This window comes from Tyto alba, unplaced genomic scaffold, assembly GCF_018691265.1.
Source record: "Tyto alba isolate M040663 unplaced genomic scaffold, T.alba_DEE_v4.0 Super-Scaffold_15, whole genome shotgun sequence".
Taxonomy (NCBI): Eukaryota; Metazoa; Chordata; class Aves; order Strigiformes; family Tytonidae; genus Tyto; species Tyto alba.
Window position 1 is genome coordinate 4,303,770 of NW_024881277.1, and position 11,971 is coordinate 4,315,740.

Here is an 11,971-nt window from a genome sequence, read left to right on the forward strand (position 1 = left end):
CAGCCCCTGAAGATCGCACATCAAATACTCGTGATGTTTCTTGTCCAAACTCTTCACTAGGGACACCAAATGAAGCCCTCTTTTTTTTTTTTTTTTTTTTCTTTTTTCTTCTTCTTCCCCCCCACCTTGATCTCACCTATCTGTACCACTGAACAGTCAAAACCAGCTCCTGTTCTTACAGAAAGCAGTGTCTCATTCCCATTTTAGGCATTCATTTACTTTTGTGATCCTATATCTGCTGCTTTGGGGGAAGAGAAACCCAAAATTCCATCTGTATCAAAAGATAAGAAAATAAATAAAAATCCCCTTCACCAAAATCAGGCCAGTGCCGGTCCCACGTCCCTTGTTTGTCTTCTCTCTTAGAGGAATCCTTTTTCATTTCCCCACAAATATCGGGAGCTTCATACCACAGCAGAAAGCTACCTGATCATCAAATTTACTCTCCATCAACTACCTAATAATGGAAAAAGGGAATTAAAAAAAAAAAGTAAATGCTACTAACCAAATACTCTGCATGCACTGTCACATAGCTCTTCTTGCATCTTATTTAAGATTCTGGCAGTTAAACTGATGCATGTATTTCAGGGAGAAGTGAGTATATCCCTTATTTATTGTAAGCCACCCAGGTGGAATTTCTACATGCTCTAAACAGCCATCTTTCAATAAAACTGAAAAAAATCAAACCACTCAGTACAGTAATGCATGACTCAACTGCACCAGAACCTGCAGTTAATTGTATTCACTATAAATTGTTTTCCCTTTTGTCTCCCATTAATCACTAATGAACAGTAAAGAAGGCAGACAGAAAACCAAACTGCCATCCTTAGCCTAACTTACAATCATAGCATGAAAAAATGCATAGTCACCATTACAGTATGTCAGTGTTGAGCACTTTCACTGTCATTTGGATAACATCCTATCTGAGAGAAATTCTCGTATCTTAAACACATCGGAACCTCACACCTGAGGCTCAAAACTTTTATTTTAACCAACAGCAACTCTGCTTTCATGTTGCTCTTTTATTTTTCCTTTTTCACCAAAACTGGAAGTTTTTTGTATATGTAAGAAACTATGAACTAGGGTATTGTTTATTGAAATTTATGTTAAGCTCAATGTAAAGGTTAGGCGGCAAAAGACAGAAAAACTGCTTATGCAAACAGCTGCCAGACACCGCTTGTGTGAGACAAGATAACCTGTGAGACAAGATAACCTGTGAGACAAGATAACCGCAATTGCTTACACAAACCAGATACCACTTGTGCAAGCAGAAGGGGTACTGCTCAAAGACAACCACGGATGTAAAAATGTATAAAAAGGAACTGTTTGAACTGATCAGTACGGCAGTTGGCGGAGCGCAGACTCCCCTGCCGTCCAGCGCTGTCTTTGCTCATATTCTACTTGCTATAATTAATAAAATTATAATTGGATTATGATCCACTGTGGTCTCAATTTATAACAGTATACACAGTTAAAACATATATATTTATATTTGGAAATTATACCAGACTGTCTTGCCATCAAGACCATTTTCTTGCAATGGAAAATCTCCCCAAAAAGTATGTTTTCAAACAACTGCCATGCAAGACAAATCTGCCAGTATCTGGCAAGCTAATGGCAAGCAAAGGGAGCAGTACTAGTCAGACAGGGCAAGATGACTCGGCCAGAAAACCAAACGTGTACAGAGCATGCCAGGTAAAGCCTCTCTGGAGACCATGGAGGCTGAAAAAAACCACAGCTGTTATGCTAAAATCCTGCTATCAGAACTCTCCGATGGAGAAAACAAAGCTAATCTATCTGCTACTGATGGTGGAGGATGTTCTAACAAAATTCACATGCTTCAGTTGACCACAACATTTCAACATAGATCATGCCAACCTTGGAAGGATAACTGTAATTAAAACATTTAAGTATTTTTGTATTTTCTTTTCTTAACTGTCCTCTAAAAAAAAAAAAAACCAAACCAACACACACAAACACAGAGAAGAGTAACAAAACATCACAGAAAAGGAAGTCCTTAAAAAAGCCAGAGACCTCCGAAATTTACCTTGGTTAATACTAGGACTTTTCTGGAAAGTACTTTGTAACTTTGTACTTCATTTGTTTCCAAAGACAACAGCTCTTTTCATCAAATCAAACTAGAAAAATCAAAACCAAGTATGGAAATGCACAGTTTGCTAAAACTATTAAATCTGTTCTACTTGAGTGTATTCTATTTTCTGTGGGTTTATTTTCCAGAAACTCCTTTTCTTAACTAATATACTTTATATAGAAGTAAAGGCCTATTTTTCAAGTCTGTTCACGATGTATTAAAAGAAGGTATTTGATTATCATAAATGAGTTGCAAAAAACACCTATCAGATCATATTCATGAAGAGACAAAACAAAGATTCAGTTTTATTGTGTATATCTATCACAGTAAGTCTGAAAAACCTGTAAGATTGTTTGTCTCTATATATTTTCAATGTTTGCTTCGTCTCTGAAGCTAGGGGCATCCCAAAGTGTTTTCAAAGCCAGAACTCAGGCTTCACTTATGCCTATCATGGAGTTACTGATTTGAAAGGTTAAAAAAAGTAACCATGAAAAAGTGCACAGCAAAACAGTGATTTCTTTGCTGTGTATTTATCAGGTAGTGGAAGAAAGTAGCTGAGCAAAATCTTTGTAAATGATACAGATTAAAAAAAAAAAAAAAAAAAACAAAAAACCAAACCCAAAACAACAAAAAAAAACAACCAACCAACCAAAAAAACCCCAAAACCAAACTACCAGCTAGTACACGAAAAAGGAAGGAATACAAAAGTTTAGAGGAGAATTGTGTCAAAAAGCAATGAATTAAAAAAAAAAAAAGAGAAACTCTGGGTATGAACTGATAAAACATGCAATGATTTAAAATTTCATAAATGCTAGGCAGAAAAACAGCAAAATCAAACCCCTCCACTAGATGAGGTAATTCCATTCTGGGGTATGCTTCCAAAGGATACTTCTACCTCTCACAGAAGTACATGTGGTTCGTCCCAGTCCCAGTGCAGAATAAACTAGAAGCAAACTGGCCTTTGAGAGTGTACCATTTAACATATCCCAAAGTCTCCGAAGCTGTTCATAGGTCAAAATATTCTTTTTTAAGACACTGAAAAAGCCTGTTTAAACACAACTGTGTAAAAAGACCATTGCATTCTTTGCCTTTGAGGCAATCTTAATTCCAGAATCCTACTTGTGGTTTCATTGGTTAAACAAAGAAGTAAATTGTTTGCAGAAACAGACTGCTTACCTAAGTAAATTTATACTTTTAGGAATAGGCCCCCTGTTCAAAATTCAGGATGAGCAGCAACATGTGACAGCAAGAGTCACTGCCTCAGTACTAACAAGCAAAGCACCCAGACTGCTTGTAGAGAGCGGGTCAACACTGGGATAACCAGCATCCCAAATACGGCAAACCCCCACGATAGAATTGACTGAAGGCCAATTTCATAATAAGCATGCAATTTCATTTGGGTTCAGTCAATTTAGGGTGAGGAGCAATAAGCAAAGCAGCGCGGGGAGTCTCAGCTCTGCCACACGCACCCCGAGTTCTAACAGCAGTGGCTTTTGTACTCCTGTACCTGCGTCTTGACCAATCCCCCGTTACCAGACAGTCAGTCCTGCTCCTCCTCCATGGGACCATTTGAGTTGCTGGGGTGCACGGCCGTCCCTTCTTGGGTCCTTTGAAAGTCTGGAGGCCTCTGCCTCTCGGCGCGCTGTTCTCCTCTTGGATCTTTTGAAAGTGGCGGGGTTTTGTCTTTCGGGGGGCTGTTCTCAGCAGAGGTTGCATCAGCTCAAGGCGGAGTTTCTCTCCTCTTGGATCTTTTGAAAGTGGCGGGGTTTCTAAAAAGCGGTTCCGTTGTTCCCAGCAAGAAGCACGCTCGTCTATATTTTATGCTTGCATACTCTCGATTTGATCCCAACATTCATCCCAATTATTATACAGCTTATAGTGATCACACATCATTTCAGACCCACACAGGGTACAACAATTACACTTATCACACCATATCCTATTTTGACACCAACCATGCCTATGTTTTCCACACCCACAAATATCCCTGCCCAGTATGGAAAACTGAAGCATGTTACTTGAGATTACATCTGAAACATTCCCTGAGACAGCACAGTGCTCTTCCTTTGGCAGCAGTTAAGAACTGACCACTGCTATTAACACAGTGGTGCTGCCATCCACCATCTCATCCTCTTGTACCATAAGGAGGACTGTCCCTTTGCAAAGGGCTTAGAAATTATACCCTAAAGAACCTCTTTGGCCATTTAATAATTTACTCATTCACATAGGACATATATTTTCCTAATTCAGTACCCCAAGTGACAACTTCCACAAATATTTTTTGAAAAACTGTTTTGACAGAGAATACTTCTATTTTAAAGCCATACAAACTAGCAAAGTTAATGGAGGTGAACAACTTCCTTAATAAAAACATGAGCTTTAATGCTAGATGAAAACTCTCACAGACTGTTTTGAGTTGCCACAGTTACTTGTACAAACTTCTTTGTATCCTGAAAGCTCCATCCACGGTGCTATACATGAAGGTTTTGGTTATCTATAATCCAGCTTAAAACTAGTGATTGAAAACCTAGGGAAATCCTTCAAGCTCCACAACTAAATTGTAAGATGGCAATTCCTACCTCGTACTCAACCACAATTTAGTAAACAGAACCCATACATGTAAAGAGTTATGACTAGTGTGGTACTGAAAATCTGTTTTCTGAAATGGCCTATTCCTAGTCCAGTTCCTGAACCTTCTTCTACAAGCACTGGGAAACAAAAACAGACTTCCCACCCCATCCCCAGTCTTACTTTGTGGAAGTCTCATAAGAATTAAAGTCCTAGTCAATAGAGCAGAGAGAGACAATTTTCAGGACTAGCTGTTTCCTAAATTAAATTAAATTGTAAATTAGGACAGATAGCTTCAAGTCAAAAACAAAAAAATCAGCTGATTAGTTTACCCATTGCTGCATTATAGCAAAGTGCTGACTTTTGACATGAGATAAACTGCAGTACATAATCAGACATTCAAAATGACATACATAAAGCTTCACAGAAGACTGAAGCACCAAAGCCCTGTTACAGCAGCTTGCCAACTAGGTCATGCAGTGGACTACCAGCAGTCCACTTCACTGTAAAAACAAAGTCTGATACACGTAGCAAAAAAAAGCTGTAAATATCTACACAGTGATTTCCTTTAAATGTTTGTTTTTCTACCTCTTAAAAAAAAAAAAAAAATCAGGAAAAGAGCAAATTAAGAAAATCGTATTTCATTCCTTGCCTGGAAAGAAGCTCCTAGAAAGTTACTGGCATGGCAAGCAGAAGGTTACTCCTGAAGACATGACAAACTTGCCATCCCCAGGCTTACAGAGCATCACATTCACAGCCGGCATGACTTAAATTGACAGAAATACTGCAAAAGTCAGCTACTTCCTGCCCAGCTGGTATAACCCGCTTATCAGGTAGAAGGTGAATGGCACAGGGAGGGAGAGGGGGTGGCAATAAAAATAGCCAGGAGGAAAAGGACCATGATAGCAGAAACCAAGCACTTCCTTACACCAAAGAGGGAAGAAGAACTGGAGACCCAGTAACTTTCCCCAGCTCTTGGAAATGCTTCATTGATTCAGTGCTAAATGTCAGAGGTGCTTTCCAGCACCTAACCCAGGGACTGCTCCCTTGGCTCACACTGTCTTGATGGCTAAGGTCAGTCTGTAAAGAAGTCAACCAAACATTTAAACTTGATAGTTCACCAGCTGAGTTTAAGCAAACCCTCAACCCTGGTTTTAATCTAGGAAAAAAAAAGTCTGCAGCTCCCTGTTGCTCATTTCTCTACTTAAATATACTTCCAGCCCTTCAACCTCATTCATACACAGAAACACAATCATCTCACAAGCCATAAAACCCTCAGCAACCATTCTTACCGTCAAAACCTTGATTTGTACCATTCTAGCTTATGAATTATACTTGAAGCAATTAAAACAGTATTACCTACCTCCAGTACACAAAACCCCGGACACCCTGCTTTTCATGAACTGTAAGGTTTTTCAAAGATGTAGTAAAAACTTATATGTGCCTTTTAATACGCTCAGCTTTTAGGATGACAGTTGCAGGACTGTCACTTCTGCAGCTGTTGCAAAACAAAGGATGTTTGGGTGCTCCCCTCCTCCCCACACCCCCTTCCAGTCTTTATATGTTGAACTGTTACAAAACTGTATTTCCAAATGTAACCACGCTGAATCACCTATGTATCCAGGACACAGGCTGAACAGTTCACAACCTTCTTATATCCTGCTTAGCACAGGATATAAGGGACAGTTAAGCTGCGGGTAGTGGCAGGGCTTGAAAACATCGCCGGAGATACACTGTCATTCTAAATCCCCCCTAAGCACTCAACACAGGCAGCTGCCTTGTTCAGCACTCACACTCACTCCAAGAAACCTGACTTCCCCTCTCAGTTGTTTAAAGAGTTCAAACGCTTCAATTACTGCAGTTACACTCCAGGGCCAGGGTGACTTGAGCAGCATTCAGTTCTTTTGGACATTAGCAATTCCTATCACAGGAGCAACCTCTTCAGAGCAAGCAGCTTGCAGACACTGGAATTCAAGGAGAAGTTTCAAGTAACATACTGAGAGCCAAAAAACAGGTGGTTCCCAGATACGTCTAGCAAAGTATCACCATGAATTTTAAAGACTGCAAAGTCTCTAGTCATAAGACACATTGCTGACAAGTTGTTGAGTGACAAGCTGAACGCCCTTCCTAGACTAAAACCTAAACAGGAGGTGAAATAGCAAGCTCCTTCTGTATACCAAGAGGACTTCAGAGAGCTTTCTCCCAGGTTTCCCCCTCTCTAATTGTACCTTCTCACACATAATCACACATAATTTCAGGGAAATTGCTCCCAGCAGCAGCAAACTAGCTCATATACATCAGCTGATTATGCATTACCATCCAGTAGATAATTATTTAACCCAACAGGATGAGGGTGGTAATCACTAGGGGTGTCAGGAGCTCTACCTCCTGGGGGGTATACCAACAGAAGAGCCCTTGATAAATTTGAAATTAAGTCCCCAGGAGGAAGATTATGTAAAAGATACAGCCTGGGCTGTATGGGCCAAAGGCAAAGGGTTTTCAGTCCCAGTTATAAAGAATGGGTTAATACAAGGGGAAGATCAATATGCTGTTAATGATCTGTTGTTAATGCCAGGGGTAGGATGTAATTTGCTAGGTAGGGATTTACAAGTGCAATTAGGAATAGGTGTGGTGCTGGATGAAGGAAAACTGGTGGTTAAATTACTAGAATTATGGGAAGAGAATCAGGGAGGATATTCAGGAACGAGAGCATCACTGTGTGGATTTTATAAGTTATCAAACGAAAATAAGAGAAGATCTGTTAGATGAACCTTTGTCCTCTAGGGAAAAACTGTTTATTGATGGGTCCTCTCGATGCCTACAAGGGAAAAGAATATTGGGTTATACAATTATCGAGGGGCAGAAGATGGAAGTGTTTGAAAAGGGAAATTACCTGCTGGGTGGTCAGCACAAGCCTGTGAACTCTATGCCCTAAAACAGGCATTGGTATATTTGAGAGATAAGGAAGGGACAGTGTACACAGACTCAAAGTATGCATTTGGAGTGGTCCACACATTTGGAAAAATATGGGAAGGAAGAGGGCTTATAAATACAAAAGGGAAGGAGCTAGTACACGAGCAGCTGATCAGAGAAGTTTTAGAAGCCCTGAAGCTCCCTACAGAAATTGCAGTTGTGCATGTGAAAGGACATCAGAGGGGAGCATCGATGGAAATAAGGGGGAATAATTTAGCAGATTAAGTAGCCAGAGAAGCAGCTACAGAATTATCATCAGTAGTTTTATTGGTAATAACAACAGGGGATTATGAGAATTTAACCCCAAATTTCACAGAACAAGAGAAGGTTATACTTAGAAATAGTGGGGGAAAAGATCCAGAAGGAAAATGGACTTTACCAGATGGAAAGTAGATGTTAAATAAAACATTATCATGAGAAATTCTGTCATTAATACATCAGAAAATACATTGGGGAACCCAATCACTTTGTGATCATTTTCTTAGACAATATGGGTGCATAGGAATATATACGGAGGCTAAACAACTAGTTGATCGATGTCTGATTTGTCAAAAAGTGAACAAAAAGGTAATGAGAAAAAGGTGGCTGGGGAACAGGAGCTAGCCATACAAAGCCTCCAGGTAGACTTAACAGAGCTACCTCGAATACAAGGGTGGAAGTATTTGTTGGTATTAGTGGCTCACTTAACTCACTGGGTGGAAGCAATCCCCCACACCAAGGGCAATGGCAACCATGGTATCCAAGGTGTTATTGGAAAACATTATCCCCAGATATGCATTCATAGAAAGAACAGACTTGGGCAGAGGAACACATTTCATTTCAAAAATTATGCAACAACTACCTGAAGCCTTACGGATCGCCTGGCCGTGGCACCCCCGGTGGCACCCTCGGAGCTCTGGGAGAGTTCTGCCCTGTGTCCCGGCAGGGGGAGAGCGCAGGGCGAGCTGCCTCCCGGGGCATGCCGGGAGCTGTAGTCTGCCGGCACTGGACGGCGGGCGCCATGCTGTGCTTGCCCCAGGGCATGCCGGGAGCTGTAGTCTGCCGGCACTGGACGGCGGGGGCCATGCTGTGCTTGCCCCAGGGCATGCCGGGAGCTGCAGTCTGCCGGCACTGGGCGGCGGGCGCCATGCTGTGCTTGCCCCAGGGCATGCCGGGAGCTGTAGTTTTCGCGGGCCCGGCCGCCGGACAGCTGCGCTGCTCTCTGCGGTGCGTGGCCCGGCGCAGCCCTCTCTACCGCCGCGGCCCCCGCAGCGCGGCTCGAGGTGCAGTTTTGGTGCCGGTTTTGGGTGTTTTCCTGCGGGCTCCCGGCTGCTCCCCGAAAATGCGGTCCTGCAGCCCCGGGGCCGCGCAGGCGCGGTGGGGGCGCCCTCTGCCGCGATCGCTGCTGCCTCCGCGGTTACCGGCACCGTGACGCGGCGGTGCTTGCGGAGCGGCGCCGCCTCGCCCGTCGCTTCCTCCCGGTCAGGAGCCGCCGCCGCCGCCCCCCCCCCCCCGTGCGCGGTGCCGCCGGGCGCTCTGCGCGCCGATCGCGGTCCTGCAGCCCGGCGGTCGCGCGCCGGCTCTGGCCCCTCCGGCGCAGGCGCGGTGCGCGGGAGAGAGAGGGGCGGGGCGGGGCGGGGCGGGGCGGGGCGGGGCGGGGCGGGGCGGGGCGGGGCGGGGCGGGGCGGGGCGGGGCGGGGCGGGGCGGGGCGGGTGGCGGTGAGGGGAGCGAGCCCCTTGGGCGGGGGGGGGGGTGTCTCCTGGGGGCGGGGGGGACGGGAAGCGGCAAATTGGGCTGTTAGCGGGAACATTTTTGTTTCACTTTGGATGATAGTGCTAGATGAGTAGTTCTTTTTTTTCGTTTATGCTCTTTGAATTGTTTTTTTGCCAGTTTCTTTTATGATATATTAAAATTGCTAAGTGTTTCCTAAAAGCTGTGGGACTTTCAGATAATTATTTTCTGGTGGCTTTATCTGTGCAGGGCTTTTTTTACTTTATTCTTTTTTTCTTGTGTCAGCTTTTCTGTTCTTCTGGTGGATGTGCATACTGTTTTCAGCTCCACTGGATTTCAGAAAAGGGAGGGAGCAGGGGAAAGCCAATGCATGATGTAGTGTAGGACGTTTGCCCCGGCTCTTTGTGACTTTCTTTACCGATGTGTCTTCCTTCACCTTCCTTCCTCCCGTGTACTACTTTTCTAGGATACTGCTTTGATATGTCTCAATGTTTTTTGAGAAACAATGATGACCATCATAAACTAAAGATCTTGGCACTCTTGGTCTGCCCAAAGGCTTTCTTATACTCTGAATTGCAATGGCATAGCTATCATAAAGAACAAACATTGCAGAAGTTGCTAGTGTGACTGTGAACAGTAAATGGGACAGACCCGTGACACTAGCAGTGTGCTGCAGCTGGATTAGGCTTCATACCTCGCCAGCACTGAAGGAACCAGGCCTGTGTGAACTCAAACCGTGAAAGGAGATGTCCAGATACAATTTCCAAGCGGGTACAAAATGCTGATCACATACATACACTCTGAAACACTGTAAATATTATCTGACAAGGAAATTGTGACAAATTCACATTTCTACTGACTCACACTGCTACTGTAATGCTTTAATAACAAAAGACTACAGCGCCCACAGTTTCCTTCCCACTGGAAATGGAATAGACTGCAGCATATGCTTTCACTGATAGAAATTAAAAGTATTCTGACATTAATTATTAACATTTAAATCACATTTTAAATATTAAATGCAAGAGAAGTCATGTTATTTCCCTGGGAAAGCTAACTGCTTTCAGGGTCTAATGACAGGGAAATGAGCCTTCAGTGCTGCCAGCCTTTTCGGCTTCTTGCCCTCCCAGGGCCGCAGAGGCCCTCAGTAGATGGTAAGGTGTCCTGCCTGCAGTGGCACTGAATGTGTTTGAGCCATTCAAACATGTTCATGTCACCTAAAACATTCTACCGGTGGTGATTAGGCAACGGATACAAAATGTTCTCCTTTTTCAGAAAGTCGGTATTCAAGATACTCCTGTGGGATATGTAAGTATTTTTTGGTGAGTGTGCTCTCCCACCGTGTGTTCTGTGGGTCTGCGTGTGCCTTTCATCACACAAGTGAAAAGGCTGCTGAGTAAAGGGCTGCAGGGTGGGGAACATCGACAGGATGTGGTTTACACAGCTTTTTGTTGAATTGTTTTGCTTAGTTTCAATTTTTTTTTAGCAGTGAAACGAGAACACAAGCTGAACCCATAGCGTTTCTTTCAAGATAACTAGAATTCAGTAATTCAGTTACTGTGGAGGAACGCCTAGTGATTCCTTGTACAATTAAAAGTCATTAGACTAAACACCTGGCATTTTAGTGCACCAAAATCAGAGGCCTTAGGTGAACAGGATTTCAGATACTAGAGAATCTGCCAACCAGGATAGACCTGCCCAGTCAAACCTCCTACGTACTGTAGATGGAGATAAAGTCCCCATAGGGCACATTAAAATTATGCTGGGGGAGACAGTCTGGGTTATTCCTGCCTCTGGTAAAGGTAAACTCATGCGTGGGATTATTTTTGCCCAAGGACCCGGGTGCAGTTGGTGGGTAATGCAAAAGGACGGGGAATTCAAATGTGTGCCTCAAGGGGATTTGGTTTTGGGTAAAAATAGCTGATGAATTGAACTGTATGATGTTAATTGCTAAATAACCCTGTTATTGAAGATGGTCATCACTACGGTTGGTACATATTATACTAACGACATCAGATTAAGGATCACCCAGGTTAATGAGAAATGAACTTTGATAGATTCAGGACTGAATTGGTGCCCAGCAACTTCCTTGAGATCAACATCTTCAGCCCGCAATCTGTGAGCATGGACCACACCAGATACAGCTGCTAGGAGCTCCAGATGTAGCAGAGGCTACGTGCCCTCCTCCTGCTGTGCCCAAGACCACCCGCTCCACCCACCGAACCAACAGCACATCACCCCGCCTGACTTAAAAGACTGTCATGACAGTGGACCCCAAACTTATGGACTATATGAACTCACTATACACTGTTAGAGGGATGGCCTAGAGCCTAAGGGAATGATATCTGTGTGTATACCTCAAAAACCAGGAAATGGGATGGTGATTCCTTAGAACGTACTGGGAAACATGGAACCTGAGCATAACATAAATGGGATGGAATAAGGGGTGGATACTGTCCTGGTTTTGGCTGGGATAGAGTTCATTTTCCTTCTTAGCAGCTGGAGTAGTGCTGTGCTTTGGATTCAGTAATGGGTGTGGTAGGAGAAGAATCTTGCTAATACACTGATGTTTTCAGTTGTTGCTGAGAGCTCTAAGACTCTCCAACTCCCCATGTCCTGCCTGTGCGTGG

At 43.5% G+C, this 11,971-nt stretch overlaps 1 long non-coding RNA gene across 1 annotated transcript; it reads left to right on the top strand.

The window, feature by feature from the left end:
• The first annotated feature begins 8,730 nt into the window (after positions 1-8,730).
• LOC122153144 lies at positions 8,731-11,631 on the top strand. The gene is made up of 3 exons (XR_006164985.1): positions 8,731-9,090; positions 10,617-10,649; positions 11,399-11,631. It is a non-coding gene; the product is annotated as an uncharacterized LOC122153144 (long non-coding RNA).
• The last annotated feature ends 340 nt before the right edge of the window (positions 11,632-11,971 follow it).